The sequence below is a fragment of the Bidens hawaiensis genome, unplaced genomic scaffold (assembly GCF_021521415.1).
Source record: "Bidens hawaiensis isolate Kalapana, Puna unplaced genomic scaffold, B.hawaiensis_p1.1 tig00045960_1, whole genome shotgun sequence".
Classification (NCBI taxonomy): domain Eukaryota; kingdom Viridiplantae; phylum Streptophyta; class Magnoliopsida; order Asterales; family Asteraceae; genus Bidens; species Bidens hawaiensis.
The window spans coordinates 70,500-85,846 of record NW_027505955.1 but is presented as its reverse complement, the minus strand read 5'-3'; positions in this window follow the sequence as shown (position 1 = coordinate 85,846).

Below are 15,347 nucleotides of genomic sequence, written 5' to 3'. Positions count from 1 at the left end.
GCTCGTGAAACTCACCTTAGCACATGCAAGCAGGTAACAACAATCATTATCAGTTAACACGTCCAATCTGTAATATGATCCCTACGATCGTTACTATACACTCATTATTAATATAACTTTAACCAGGTTAACCGGTACATCTGGGGACACTGTTAACTCCGCACTGTACCCGTTCTGGGGGCAAGGTTAACCCAGAAACACTTTTTCGGACTCAGATTGTGATGTCGTTTAGAGTTCAACAGTCAAATCTTCTAATAGCTTGTTTTCCCCGTTTTGCGTGCCTAGCACGGTTATCCAATTTTATATTTCAAAATGAGTTTGGTCACACACGACCCGAAAATAGTTGTTGACTGATAATTTAATTAAAGTGGTGAAATTAGTACTCGGTTTAGACGCCCCGATTGACCGCGGGTCCCGTTTCCGTCTTTGGCGTACCGGAAACTGTTAAATCGGTTAAAAATACCCAAATCATCCGAATTATTTTCGGATGATTCATTTTTACTTGTTTAACTCAATTATATGAAAATAGTCCATTTTTAGGGTTTTTATACACCAGTCAGCTCGCTTAAGCGAACTTCACCGGTTTACGCGTTTTAACTTTAAAAGTTTGATAATTAGCACAAATACTTATCCGTTTACTCTCGGATCTCGAAATTTTGTACAAATCACTTTTTAACAGTGGGAAATTTTATAAAAATATTTCCAGAATTAATTCTTATATTTAAAATTTATTTATCTATTTTTAAACACCATTTAAACACTAAATATGTCGTAAATACCAAACGATCTTAGAAAAATCCCAAATTTTTTATGGATGTCCCCTGCCATTCACATAGTCCACTGTAATATTTCCAGAACCAAAATCTTCTTTTACATGTCATTTTTACTAAAACCGAGCTAGAACACCCTAGAACTCGTTTAACCGAAAAGCCTACTTAGACTTCTCCAACTGACCTCAAATTTTGTGTGTGTCTTATACATGATATAAAAAGCTTATCTACAATTTTCCAGAATTTTTCATAATATTTAACTATTTTTCACCATTTTTGGCCAAAACCGAGCATTAAATTCACCAAATATTCATCCTTTGTCCAAAAATTACCAAAAATTTACAGAACTCTTATTTTCATGTGTAGAATATCCCTGTAAAATTTCATGACCTAACTTTAAAGCATCAACAATCTGTCCAATTTTCCCAAAACCGAACATAACCGAATATACCTTTCGTTTTCCGCCACTACGAGCCACAAACTCGTCTTTCCGCCTTATCTACCACTAAATACAGAGCCTACAATCAACATACCACAATACCAAGCAAGTTACACTCACGATCAAGCCATTTCTTTCATGGTTACGGTTATGATACTAAAACAAAGATTTAACCGTAAAAATTCGTTTTTGATTCGTTTAACTCCTTTCTTGGACCAAGATCCCTTGTATAACCCGTATACATCACTTGATCATGCAAGAATCGGTTTCCATCTCGGGTTTTCACCCTTTTTCACTTGGAAACCTCCTTTTCTTGCAAGAACACTCAAGAAACGAACATAAACACTTACATAACACAATTTTACCTCGGTTTTTCTTGTCAAAATCTCGGTTTTAGGCTCTTGGTCTTGAGAGAATTGGAGGTTTGTTGAAAAAGTTGGATGAAAAAAGAAAATGTAAGGGGTATAACACCCCTATATTCCGATCGGAATTTTGGATGGGTGGGGTGGGACCCACAACTTCATTTTAAGCCACATATTTGGATTCTCGTAATCCGGATAATGTTTTGGATAATCTGGTTCAGTTCGTTTCTCGGTTAAACGTTTAATTCGGCTTAAAACGAGGCCAAAACGGTTGTTTTTCGGCTAAAAAATGAAATTTATATAAAACCGATTTAAAAACTTTAAAAACTTAAACCATGAGATTTATTAACTCAAAACATCATATTATTAATTATCGCGCATCTTTTTCGGCTTGATCGATTGTCTCTTGCTCAGTTTGGTATTAAAGGTTTCGTTTAATGTACCGTCGTACCATTAAATCGAAATTCTTTTTCTGTGCCGTACTTTACTTATCCCGAAGCATTAATGCTTCGTAAAATCACTAAATATCATATATCTCGTCTATAATTGAACCCTCGATTCGTTCGGGTTTCAATAACTATCAATCGATTAATCGCATATTCAATACGATGAATTATTTATTCACGCACAATCAATACAGTGAACCCTGTATTCTCGTATAGTTACTATGGTAACTCATGTACCCGACATTACATATGACGTAACTAACGTCTACCGGTTAGGGTATACCTGGTTTCGTTGGAATCGTTACACATGATAACACAAGAGGGTGAAATTTCAAATGGTCAAATTACATTTGAAAAAGTCAATTACTGTGACAAGGTGGACCATAATTTATTGAGTGTGTCGCAAATCTGCGATAAGTACACCATGGTCTTTACTGATAAAGAGTGTCTGATTTTGAAACCGGGATATGTGATTCCCGAGGACATGGTTGTCATGCGATCACCTTGATCAAATGATATTTATGTATTAAATATGAGTTCTAATGTATCAACGTCTATCAAAACATGTTTTGTCTCAAAATAAACTGAGAAGGACTCTATTCTATGGCATCGTAGATTAGGTCACATACATGTTCGTAAGATGAATTATTAATGGCGACTGACTTAGTTGAGGGTGTTTTTTTGAAGAATTTTAAGTTATCTGATCACTGCGTTGCGTGCGAAAAGGGCTAGCAAAAAAATTAACATCCATCTAAATTATTGAATTCCATTGATACTCCTCTTGAACGAGTTCATATGGATCTTTTTGGTCCTGTGAATCGTGCTAGTATCTTTGGAGATTGGTATTGTCTCGTTGTTACCGATGATTATTCAAGATACTCATGGGTCTTATTTATGAGTTCAAAGGATCAAATCACTAAGATCGAATCACTATAGAAACAAAAACTAAGGAGAATTCGAAGTGATAATGGTACTGAATTTAAGAACACTGTATTGGATTTCTTTTGCATTTAAAAAGGAATTCACCGAGAATACAGTGCACCCTATGTACCACAACAGAACGGAGTTGCTGAAAGGAAGAATAGAACTTTGGTTGAAGCAGCAAGAACTATGCTTGCTGATTCTAAGCTTCCTGTCCAATTATGGAATGAGGCGGTGAATAGAGCTTGTTATACGCTTAATCGGGTTCTAACTGTTAAACGGCTCAAAAAAACAAGTTATGAGCTTTTAAATAATCGAAAGCCTAACTTAAAGTACTTGGAACCGTTTGGATGCCCTTGTACGATATTGAAGAAGGATGTGGGTAAGTTTGAAGAAAAATCCATCGAAGGATATTTCTTGGGGTATGCGTCTCCAAAGAAAAGGGTATTTAATGTCACTTCTGGTTATGTTGAGGAATGGTATCATGTGGACTGTCAAAAGTACACCACACCTCCTCAAGGGAAAGGTCCTGACTGGATGTTGATTATGATAGCTTATTTAATTCATTTACCCTATCAACTGAGAACGTAGATGAAGACCTGGTTTGAACATACTTTGAAGATCATTTGGCCATTCCATGATTTTCAAGTTCTAATGATGTTGAAGCTCCACCTGCTGATCCAACTGAAGATCCATGTGATGCTTCTCCAGTTGCCTTAGATAATGTGTTTACTTCTTCTAATGACAATCAAGCTGATGATCAAGTTATTGAACTTGACAGCGATGTTTCATCTCCCGAACTTGGTGAATATTACACTAACTTATTTGAAAGTGTTGTTTTTCCTGAGAATCCCACTCTTCGGATTCATAATTATCATCCACAGGAAAACATCATTGGAGAACTTGATGTGGGTGTTCAAACACGTCATCAAGTTGCTTCATCAAGTGAAAATAACGTATTGTGTGCTTATGCAGATTTACATTCTTCTGGAATTGTAAATATTGCTAAATTCACTTGCTTTCTGTCCTAAGTTGAGCCAACGACGCCTCATATGGCACTTCAAGATCCTTCTTGGGTAGAAGCCATGCAAGAAGAAATACAGCAATTTGCACGTTTGGGTGTTTGGGTTTAATCGACAAATCCTCTAGAGTCAAGAAAGCTATTCCGACTAAGTGGGTATTTAAATGTAAGAAAGACGATCGAGGGGTGATCGTAAGGAATAAGGCACGATTAGTGGTGCAAGGTTTTCATTAGAAAGAGGGTATTGACTACACTGAAGTGTATGCTCCGGTTGCAAGATTGGAGTCTATTCGAATCTTTCTGGCGTATGCTGCTTATAAGAATATCAAGGTCTATCAAATGGACGTTAAAAGTGCTTTTCTCAATGGTGAACTACACGAGGAAGTGTTCGTTTTACAGCCTCCTGGCTCTGAAGATCCTGATTATCCGGACCGAGTTTACCTATTAAACAACGCCCTGTATGGTCTACATCAAGCCTTGAGCGCTTGGTATGGCACACTCGCCGACCATCTGACGGTTAACGGCTTCAAGCGAGGGACTGTCGACTGCACTATATTTCATAAGACTGTTGGTGATGATCTTCTCCTAGTTCAGATTTATGTCGACGACATTATCTTTGGGTCTACAAACGACACGTTATGTAAGGAGTTCGAGAAGTCAATGCAAGATCAACTTCAAATCAACTACGGCAGGGTGTCACTTCTTAGGAAACCGGCTTATTTCTTGGTAGTGTAAGAAGCAGACGACGGTCTCTACTTCAACCGCTGAGGCAGAATATGTTGCAGCCTCGAGTTGTTGTTCCCAGGTTTTATGGATTCAACAACATCTGCGCGACTACGGTTTGAAGTTTCTTACTACTCCTATTTTGATTAATAACTCTGCCGTCATAAGTATAACAAAGAATCACGTACAACATTCTAAAATGAACATATCGAAATCCGATATCATTTCATACGGGATTGCTTTGAAAAGAAATTAATCGACCTTGAGAAAGTACATACTAATTTTCAGAAATCCGATCTATTTACCAAAGCCTTTGACAAAACTCGATTTCAATTTTTGTTTGGTTTAAATGGATTGAAGACCCTTGCTGATATCCTGAAACAAGGATAAATATCTTTCTTTTCTGTTTATTTTTCATTTTTAAAATTTATTTTGGTTTTGGGTTTTAGGGGGTGAAAAATAGAAAAAAAAAAACAAAAATATTGTGTTTTTCGTATGTATAGATAAAATCCAAAAACATTTAAAAGTTTTAAAAAGTCAAAAACATTAAAAATTAGATAAATCAAAAATATTGTGTTTTTTGTTTTTCTTGTCATTATTTTAAATATTTTGAAAAAACCAAAAACATTATAAAACTTTGAAAAAGACAAAAAGATTGTATTTAATGTTTGAACAGAAAAATCCAAAAATCCAAAAATATTGTGAAGTTTTTATGTTTTTAAGAAAATATACGTGCCTTCGTTATTAAAGTGGCATAACGTGAGTGCGTGGTAGGGTAAGCCTATACGTGCCTTCTTTATTAAAGTGGCATAACGTGAGTGCGTGGTAGGGTAAGCCTATACGTGCCTTCGTTATTAAGTGGCATAACGTGAGTGCGTTGGAGGGCAAGCCACTATGTGTTGGTGCAAGATGTCAGTAGTTCAGTGTCAAGTGTCTGTAATCGTGTTAGTTAGATTTATGTTTTGTATGTAAGCGAAGTTGCTAACAAGTTCGCTGATATGGGCGAACTTGTTAGACAAGCGAAGTTAGGGACAACTTCGCCTGAACATGCCAGGCGAAGTTGTCGTGTCTATATAAGCTGTTTAGGCTAACGAATTCAGTTCATAATTCAGAGAACGAGTTAGAGAGAGTCTGTATTTGGTGATCTTTGTGTCACGTGTTTACGGTTGCAATATAACGTGTTTGTGTTTATTGTAACGTGTTTAATCGTTTTGTCTTCTACGCTCGTAACGTCTTACGTAGGGATTCCGCACCTACGTAGAACGCGATATCTCGTGTAGATCCGGCTGGGAACCTACAATTGGTATCAGAGCTTTTTGCTCGTGATTGTGGTTCGGGATTATCACGTTGGTGTAGAAATCGTTCCGTTCGACTATTCGCGGGACGAGTTTACTGTGTTTTTGTGTCCTACTCACCTCCTGAAATCATAAACAACCCTTTACACCGTCACAAACCTCGCAAAATCCAGAAATCAAACCTGCAAAAACCATCGTGTTCATCAGGCGAAGTTGCCGTCACTGTTAGTAGGGTTTCAGCGAAGTTATAAGGTTTAGCGAAGTTATCCACAACTTCGCCTGCCTTCTCAAGTTCGCTTATCTCAAGCGAAGTTACCCACAACTTCGCCTATCTCACAAGTTCGCTTACCTTAAGCGAAGTTATTCACAACTTCGCCAAATCAGGCGAATTTAAGAAAGTGAGCGAAGTTCAGAATCAGCGAAGTTCAGACATAAGCGAAGTTATCCACAACTTCGCCTACAGTACTGTTAAGAAGAAAATTTTTATTTTTCGGGTTTCTTTGTGTTTCGTAAAAGATGACTTCAATAAACATTACGGAACTGGTGAAGATGGAAGTGGAAGCGGGTTCAGCTACTAAGGCCCCAAAGATGCTGAAAGGAACCGACTTCGTGGCATGGAAGGATCGGTTTGAACAATATGTCAAGTACCAAGATGCTAAAATGTGGGTGTGTATACAAGATGGCTACATTCCACCAACTGCTGAATATGAGGGTCGTGATCAGATTAAGAAATACAGCAAGATGGAAGAAGAAGAGAAGAAAATGTATGAGGCTGAAAGCAAAGCTCATGCAGCAATTACAATGGCTCTTCCACAAGAGATTATGCACACTTTCAGAAAGTACAAAACTGCCAGAGAGCTTTGGGAAGCGCTTGAAAACCGTTTTGAGGGTAATGTGGGAATCCGTGCTTCAAAGATTAAACTACTTAAAACCCAGTTCTCGGTCTTCAAGTATCTGAAGAATGAATCACTTGATGATATCATCACTAGATATTATCATCTGATGACAGAACTCAGCAATTATTCTATTACTTACAAAGAAGATGAGATTGTTGAAAAGCTTCTTGATGCTCTCCCACCTAAATGGGAGATGTACACCGTGTTGATGAGAGAAGACAAAGACTTTGCCGACTATGATTTGGAAACGGCAGTAAACAAGCTACGAACTTTTGAACTAAACATGGTTCGAAAAGAGACATCTACTGATCAGATTCAAGATCCAGGAATGTATGGTGCAAAGGTCAACTCAAGTTCAAGTTCGAAGTCTGATTCGTCTGCTTACTACTCAAAGGGAGAGTCGGGCGCTAACTCAACACATGACGGTCATGTATCTCTCAACATGAATGATGAGGTGTGCTTTGTAGCTGGTGGATCTAATGCTTCTAGCCCTCAAACAACCAAGAGTAGTTTTTCCCCAGGTGTTTCAAACAACAACTACTCGAAGATGCCCATGAGTGTTAAATCTGCTGAACAGCAGTTTGCTCTCTACGCATCTTTCATTGCTTCGTATGAAAATTACATCAAGGGTAAAATTGTTGATCCAGCAACTTTGGATGAAGATTATGATCAGATCGATGCTGATGATCTGGAAGAGATGGATCTGCAGTGGCAGATGGCGATGATTGTGAGAAGGGTTAAGCGGTTTATGAAGAAGACTGGTAGGAAGTTTGTTGGTGAGAGACCAGGGTTTGACAAGTCGAAGGTTAGGTGTTACAACTGCCAACAGAATGGCCATTTTGCAAAGGAGTGCACAAATGAACGTGTAGAGCGCAGTCAAAACAGGTCTACACAACAGAGTGGGGGTGTCAATGATAATAGAGCCATGATATCCAGACAAAATGGAGAGTACAACTGGAATCTGCATGCTGAAGAAGTGTTCGAACAGGCCAATTTGGCAAACATCGAGACTGCAGATAGTGAGAAAGTGACTGGCGAAAATGAAGCTTACATGGCAGAAGCTCAAAATGAAGCTAACATGGCAGATGTGAAAGACCAGCTCTCCGAGGTAAGTACCAAAATTCATTGTACTAAATGTGAAAATCTGTCTGAACAACTGAAAACTATAACTGATCAGTTTGTTAGTTTGGATGCTGAATTTAAAACGTTAAAAGAAGATCATCATTTCACTAAAGCTAGAGAAAACAGTTATAAAGTAAAAATAAAAGCTAGTGAAAAAGATATTAGAAGTCTGAAAGCAAATTTAGCTGAAAAAATACAAGTTATTGATCTTAGCTATGAAGTCTTAGAAGAGAAAACCAAACTAATAGCTGAAAGGGATAAACAGATAGCTGATCACCAGGTGAAAGTGGTGGAACTGAACAGGAAACTTGAGAAATTTAGAAATTCCTCCGCTATACTTGATCACCTCGTTAGTGATCAAGGTTCCCCAGTTAAAAGGGGAGGAATTGGTTATCATGAAGTTCCACCACCTTACAATCATAATTACACTTATGATCCTAGTAATCAGAAATCTGTCGATGTTGATTTTGGTCAGACAGTTCCGGTTAAGGTTACTATTAAAGAACCAGAAGTTAGTAAAGGCGAAACAAGTAAGCCTGTTTCGAGTGTGAAAATTTCTGTGTCTAGTCCTGTCTCATCTAACTCGGACAAGTCTTCCGAGTCGAGTGAGACAAAACAAGAGGCAGTGTTACCAAAAAGTGGGGAGAAACATAAAACAACTGAAAAGAAATCTCCACTAAACCCGTATATCCCACCTTATGTGAGACAAACGGGCAGTAATACAGCCTCAACATCTAAAACAACAATGGAAAAGAAAGTTGAACACAGGAGTTGTTTCAGATGTAATCAATTAGGACACCTAATTGCTTATTGCCCTCTGAAGCAGAAATTCAGAGGTGTGAGGCCTTCAAAATCTGAGAAAAGAAACAGTAATCAATATAATGGAAGAAATGAAAACCCATCAAAATTTAGAAATTGGTCTAATTCAGGTTTTCAAAGAAATAGATCTCAGTTTTTCACTGCTAACAACCAAACCATAAGTAATAATTCATTTAATTCACGACGGTTTGGATAGCCTCATAGTCAATCTCCAAGAAGGTATCCGCTCAGGACTTACAGAAATTATTCTGATGCTAACTTTGGACTGCCAAGGTACGGGATGTATCGACCCAAGACCAAGAGGTCTTGGGTCCCCAGATTTTAACCCTCTGCTTTAATCGTGCAGGAACAGTTGAACAGGGCTGCAAACAATCTATGGGTATTGGATAGCGGCTGTTCTCGGCACATGACGGGTAACAAAAATTTGTTACACGAATGGAAACCTGTTCAAGGAGGAAGAGTGAGTTTCACTGGAGAGAGCGGTGGAAGGATCACAGGAATTGGGACTGTGACGAATGGAAAGATGACTTTAGAGAAAGTGAACTTTGTTGAAGAATTGAAGCACAATCTGCTGAGTGTTTCGCAGATCTGTGACAAGAATTACACCATGCATTTTACCAAGAATGAGGCGATTGTGTTGCATCCTGGTTTTAAGATACCCGAGGAATGGATTGTTATGAAGGCTCCAAGATGAAAGAATACGTATATCATGGACATGAGGTCGACTGAAATGGCCACAGAAGAATCGTGTCTTTTGTCGAAAGCGACTGAATCGGAGTCCGAATTATGGCATAGGAGAATGGGGCATATTCATCTTCGGAAGATGAACTACATTGTCAAGAATGGGTTGGTGTTGGGTGTTCCCTTGAAGAATTTCAACTTCGAAGACCAATGCTTATCATGCAAGAAGGGAAAGCAACACAAGAAATCCCATCACACCAAGAAGATTAATTCTATAGTCAGTACCCTAGAACTACTTCACATGGATCTCTTCGGTCCAGTGAATGTAAAAAGTCTAGGAGGAACATCTTACTGCTTGGTGATCACTGATGATTTCTCTCGATATTCCTGGGTATATTTCCTGAAGTCAAAGGATGAAACTGTTCAGATGGTAAAGAATTTGATTACCAAGGTTGAGAATATCATGGGAAAAAGGGTTAAGTACATCAGAAGTGACAATGGGACTGAGTTCAAGAACTATGAGATGGAGATCTTCTGCTTACAGAAGGGGATTGAACACCAGAACAGCGCTCCGTATAGACCGCAACAAAATGGAGTGGCTGAGAGGAAGAACAGAACTTTAATTGAAGGAGCCAGAACCATGCTGGCTGATTCGAAACTTCCCGTGGTGTTCTGGGCTGAAGCAGTTGCAACAGCCTGTTATATCCTTAATAGAGTGTTAATTGTTAAAAGATTAAATAAAACCTGTTATGAACTTATGCATGGGAGAAAGCCCAACTTGAGTGGTCTTGAACCATTCGGGTCACCGTGTTCGATATTAAAGACCAATTCTAAATTTGGTGAAGTAGCCGACGAAGGAATCTTAGCCGGATACGTTGTTGGGACTCCCAACAGACGGGTCTTTAATACATCGACCAGCAAGGTTGAGGTGGTATGTAACACTGATATCACAAGTTACAAATCACCAAAACCAAGCACGGGACCCGCCGCGGTTTTCGACTATGATAGACTTTTTAAATCTTTTAACATGCCTTATTTGGATTTTACAGAAGTTGAGGAAAGAATTGCTACGAAGATGATATGCGATGAGGAAGACACTTTGGTGCAACGACCACAGTATGATGAATGTCAACCTTCCTCGTCAAATGCTGTCAATACCCCTGCTGCCTCTACTGAAGAGGAATTCATCAATCCGTTTCACTCTCAACATCAATCACCCATTGATGAGCTATCTTCGAACTTGGAAGATAATCTGAATGTCAGTTCGGTTCCGACTACGAGAATTCACAAAAATCATCCTCTGGAAAATGTGATAGGTGATCTGTCCGATGGTGTACAAACAAGACAAAGCTTGAATGAGCACACCTGTGTTTACACAAGCATTAAAGAATCAGGCATAATCAACGAATGCTTGTACACCTGCTTTATCAGCCAGATTGAACCAAAGAACTATCAAATGGCTCTCAAGGACAGCTCGTGGGTCGAAGCCATGCAAGATGAATTAGCCCAGTTTAAGAAGATGGAGGTATGGAACTTGGTTGCAAAACCAAGGAATGTGCATGCGATTGGCACAAAATGGGTCTTCAAATGCAAGAGAGATGAGAAAGGGATTGTTATCAAGAACAAGGCGAGGCTGGTTGTTAAAGGCTTTAATCAGCAAGAGGGAATTGATTACAATGAGGTGTTTGCTCCTGTGGCAAGATTGGAATCCATTCGGCTGTTTTTGGCATTTGCTGCTCATAAGGAGATGAAGGTTTTTCAGTTAGATGTGAAGAGTGCGTTCCTAAATGGTAAAGTCGATGAGGTTGTGTACGTTGAGCAACCTCCGGGTTTTCCTGACCCTGACTTTCCCGATCACGTGTACAAGCTAAGTAAAGCGCTGTATGGACTACATCAGGCACCTCGAGCCTGGTACTCAACGTTATCCGACTACTTGCTTGAGAATGAGTTTGAAAGAGGTAAGATTGATAGCACATTGTTCTTCAAGAGAAAAGGGAACGACTTTCTACTGGTGCAAGTCTACGTGGACGACATTATCTTTGCTGCATCAAAGGTCGCCATGTGTCAGGAGTTTGAGGCCGTCATGAAGAAGAGATTTGAAATGAGTGCTATGGGTGAACTAACTTTCTTTTTAGGACTGCAGGTTGATCAGAAGAAAGATGGTATGTTCATTCATCAGACGAAGTATGTCTATGATGTTCTCAAACGTTTCAAGATGGAGGACAGCACTCCATACGATACTCCAATCTGCGTCAACCACAAATTGGGTGCTGAGTCAGACAACGATGCAGACGTGGACCCAACCCAATATCGGGCTATAATAGGTTCTTTAATGTACTTAACTGCTTCTAGGCCTGATATAATGTTTGCTGTTTGTCTTTGTGCTCGCTTTCAGGCAAACCCAAAGGAATCTCACTTGAAGGGTGCGAAGAGAATATTGAGGTATCTCAAAGGCAAACCTAAGCTGGGGTTGTGGTACACAAAAGGAGGAGACTTGGATTTGGTCGCCTACACAGATTCTGATTATGGAGGGTGCAATCAGAGTCGGAAGTCTACAACTGGTGGATGTCAGTTTCTTGGTGGCAGACTAGTGTCCTGGCAATGCAAGAAGCATACCTCAGTCGCAATTTCAACCTGTGAAGCAGAATACATGGCAGCATCCAACTGCTGCTCCCAGGTTCTTTGGATTCAACAACAGTTGCGCGATTATGGTCTGAATTTTACTCTTACTCCTATTTGCATTGATAACACTGCTGCTATCTCAGTAACTAACAATCCCGTTAAGCACAGTAAAACTAAACACATTGACATACGTCATCATTTTATACGGGATTGTGCTGAGAAGAAACTGATTGAGCTCGAAAAGGTTGATACGCTAGATAATTTCGCTGACTTGTTTACGAAAGCGTTTGACAAAACTAGATTTCAAAACCTTGTTGAGCTGAATGGGATGATCAATCCCGAGTAACCATGCTTTATGTTTTTGTGTTAAAAAAAAAAAAACGTCACTATCGCTTAGAATTATGTCGGTTGCCTCAGTTTGAAAGACATATCTTCGGATATGTTTGGTCCTCATTTCTACTTGTTGAATATAAGGATAGCCATTAATCAGATGACTGAAAGTGACCGGGGCGGTTTATGATGTGTTTTTATTCTTTCGCTGAAAATTAGTCGATCATACTTAGTTAGAAGGACACATACTTGTATGTGGTCGGTCCAGCTGATCCATTGGATCTTCGGGATAGTCGTTTACCTGAAAACTTCAATTTGATCGGGGCGATTGAAGTTAAAATTTTTTCCGGGAGATGAAATTATTTTTCAAGTCTACTACTTCGTAAGAAGTACCTTTGCTATGTTTAATAGAAAATTGATCCAACCTTGGAAAGTGATAGATATACTGATTCTGTGTTCTTAACTAGTGAAGTTATTAGGCCTAAAAGACTTTAGAACAGTCATTGTATGTCATGGTAGCTTTTTATGGTGCGTAAAAGTAGAAGTGACACTAACTAAATCTACTCGATTTTATGTGGAAACTTCTTATGAGTTGTGCATGTCTCCATATATATCTTTCCGAATGATAGGCAGAAAAGCGATTACCCAGTCATACACAAGCCCGTGAGTGTTCTGATTCCCGTGAAGATAGCGTGTCAAGAAACTGCAGTGATCCAGATTCGGGACTTGCAGTAGTTTATCTGAAGTTGTGTAAATACTTAAAAAAAAAATAAAATTGAGACATTCTAGAGTTCATAATATTTATACTTCTCAATCAAGGTGTAAGAAAGAGAACGGGAAACAAAATCTAAAGATCGAAGAGGACTTACTATTTAATCAGACACTACGAGTCGAGGTCAACTCGGGGTGACTTGGGGAAAGCCAAATACGCTTTGAGAATAGATAGGAGGTATCATAATCTCTGAGTTGTTGCCCATTTAAAATTTTGAGCTTAATTGAACCTAACCCGTATCACAGAAACGATGAAAACCATTCTAGGTTATTTACCTGCTTACAACCTGTTTCTTTATGTCATAATACAGCTAAACACGGATCTGTGTGACAGTCACGTAGTTAGTATGATTCCTGTTCGGATCTTTTCTAAAACATGGTAGTCCCTATCAAGACTGAAATTCGATCCCGTGTATTTTATTTTTAAAATTTTTCTGCTTATGTAGTTGTTTGATTTTATACCTGGTTACTTGGTCTTAATCGTATCATTTAATTCTTTAAAGGTTGTTTTAAAACTTAATTGCAAATTGTTCAAATTATAGGGGTTTGTTTTGAAAATTTTCATATATAGGCGAACTTATCCATAACTTCGCCTGCAATAGGCGAAGTTATCCATAACTTCTCCTGTCAAATTTTGACCCTATATAAAGAAGTTTTAAGGTCAGACATGTTCATTATTTCAAAACCAGCGAACTTATCCTCCGAAACCTAAGCGAACTTATCGTATTATCGATCTCAATCATCTGTGTTCATTCTTTCTCGATTTCATTGTCGATTAAAGGTCTGTAGGGTTTATAGTTTCATATAATCATTGTTTTTGAGGTTAATCATCGGTCGTTTCGACTCGATTATCGACCTCGTCTTTCGAACCTTAACACCCGATTTTCAAACTTACTTTCACGTGATAGTAAACATATTAATCGTCCAAATCGACTCAAAAACTTGTGTTAACTGGCCGAAATCTTCAAAATTGTCCAAATCGATTCGATTGAACAGCCTTAACTGTCGACGTTTCATATTCGGCGAAGTTATCCGTAACTTCGCCTAAGGTTTAACTTCGCCTGATAATAGTTTTTGAAACAGTTTATGAGGCGATGTTGTGGTTAGGCGAAGTTCTCATTAACTTCGCCTGGACCTTTTAACTTGACAGTTAACAGACGAAGTTCATGTTGAAGCGAATTTGTTTCCCAACTTCGCCCCACCTTTAACTTCGCCTGTACAGAATAGATCACAACTTCGCTCATGTTAACAGGCGAACTTGTGATTTGCTTTGACGTTTATATAACTTAGCCTGTTTATTGCAGATATGGCTGCTGTAGCTGGAGTAGGTGGTGCAGGCGGTGATGACGGAGGTGATAACCAAAGACAGTTCTTTCCGGGTCACAACATGTATATAACATTAGACCCGGAGGCGAGCGGAGTTGATGATTTCCGCGAAATCATCACGTTTCTGTTACGCTCGTGTATATTCCACGCGATCACTACAACACTGCCAATATCCTTGCCCAACATTGAGGATTTTTGGCAGACCCTGGAATATGACTGTAGAGTCGAGCCCCCGGTGATGCGCGCAACAGTCAACAATCAGATTGTTCAGTTCTCTTCTGAACAAATCCGGGCGGCTTTACGGTTTGGAAATGAGACAAGGGATGACCCGACAGAGTTTGTGGCTCCTTTCCGTGATGGAGAGTTTTTGAGGATGGGATACTCTGGTCCCTTGGGGGATACGCAGAGAAGGAAAGGGTTTTTGCTTGACCAGTGGCGCTTTCTCATGCATGTCATGATAGTATGCATGTCAGGGAGAAAGGCTGGAACTGATGGCATGGGCGCGACCATGCAGTCGGCGATGACTGCTCTGACTTACAACAAGCGATACAGCTTTAGTCAGATGGTCTTCTATGAGATTGATCGTCAGAGAAGGGCGATGGCGCGTGAGAGATTCATCATGTATCCAAGATTCCTACAAATGATCTTGAATCATGTTGGTCCGATCAGATACGTTGAAAGTGTGAATAAACGGATCTTCGCCCAATGTAGATCTTCGAGTGCGAGGAGCAAACCTGAGCTCCGTCCTCGCCATACTCTACTGTTTGGGTACTTAATCAACCCAGGGTATGTGCCTGCTCGTG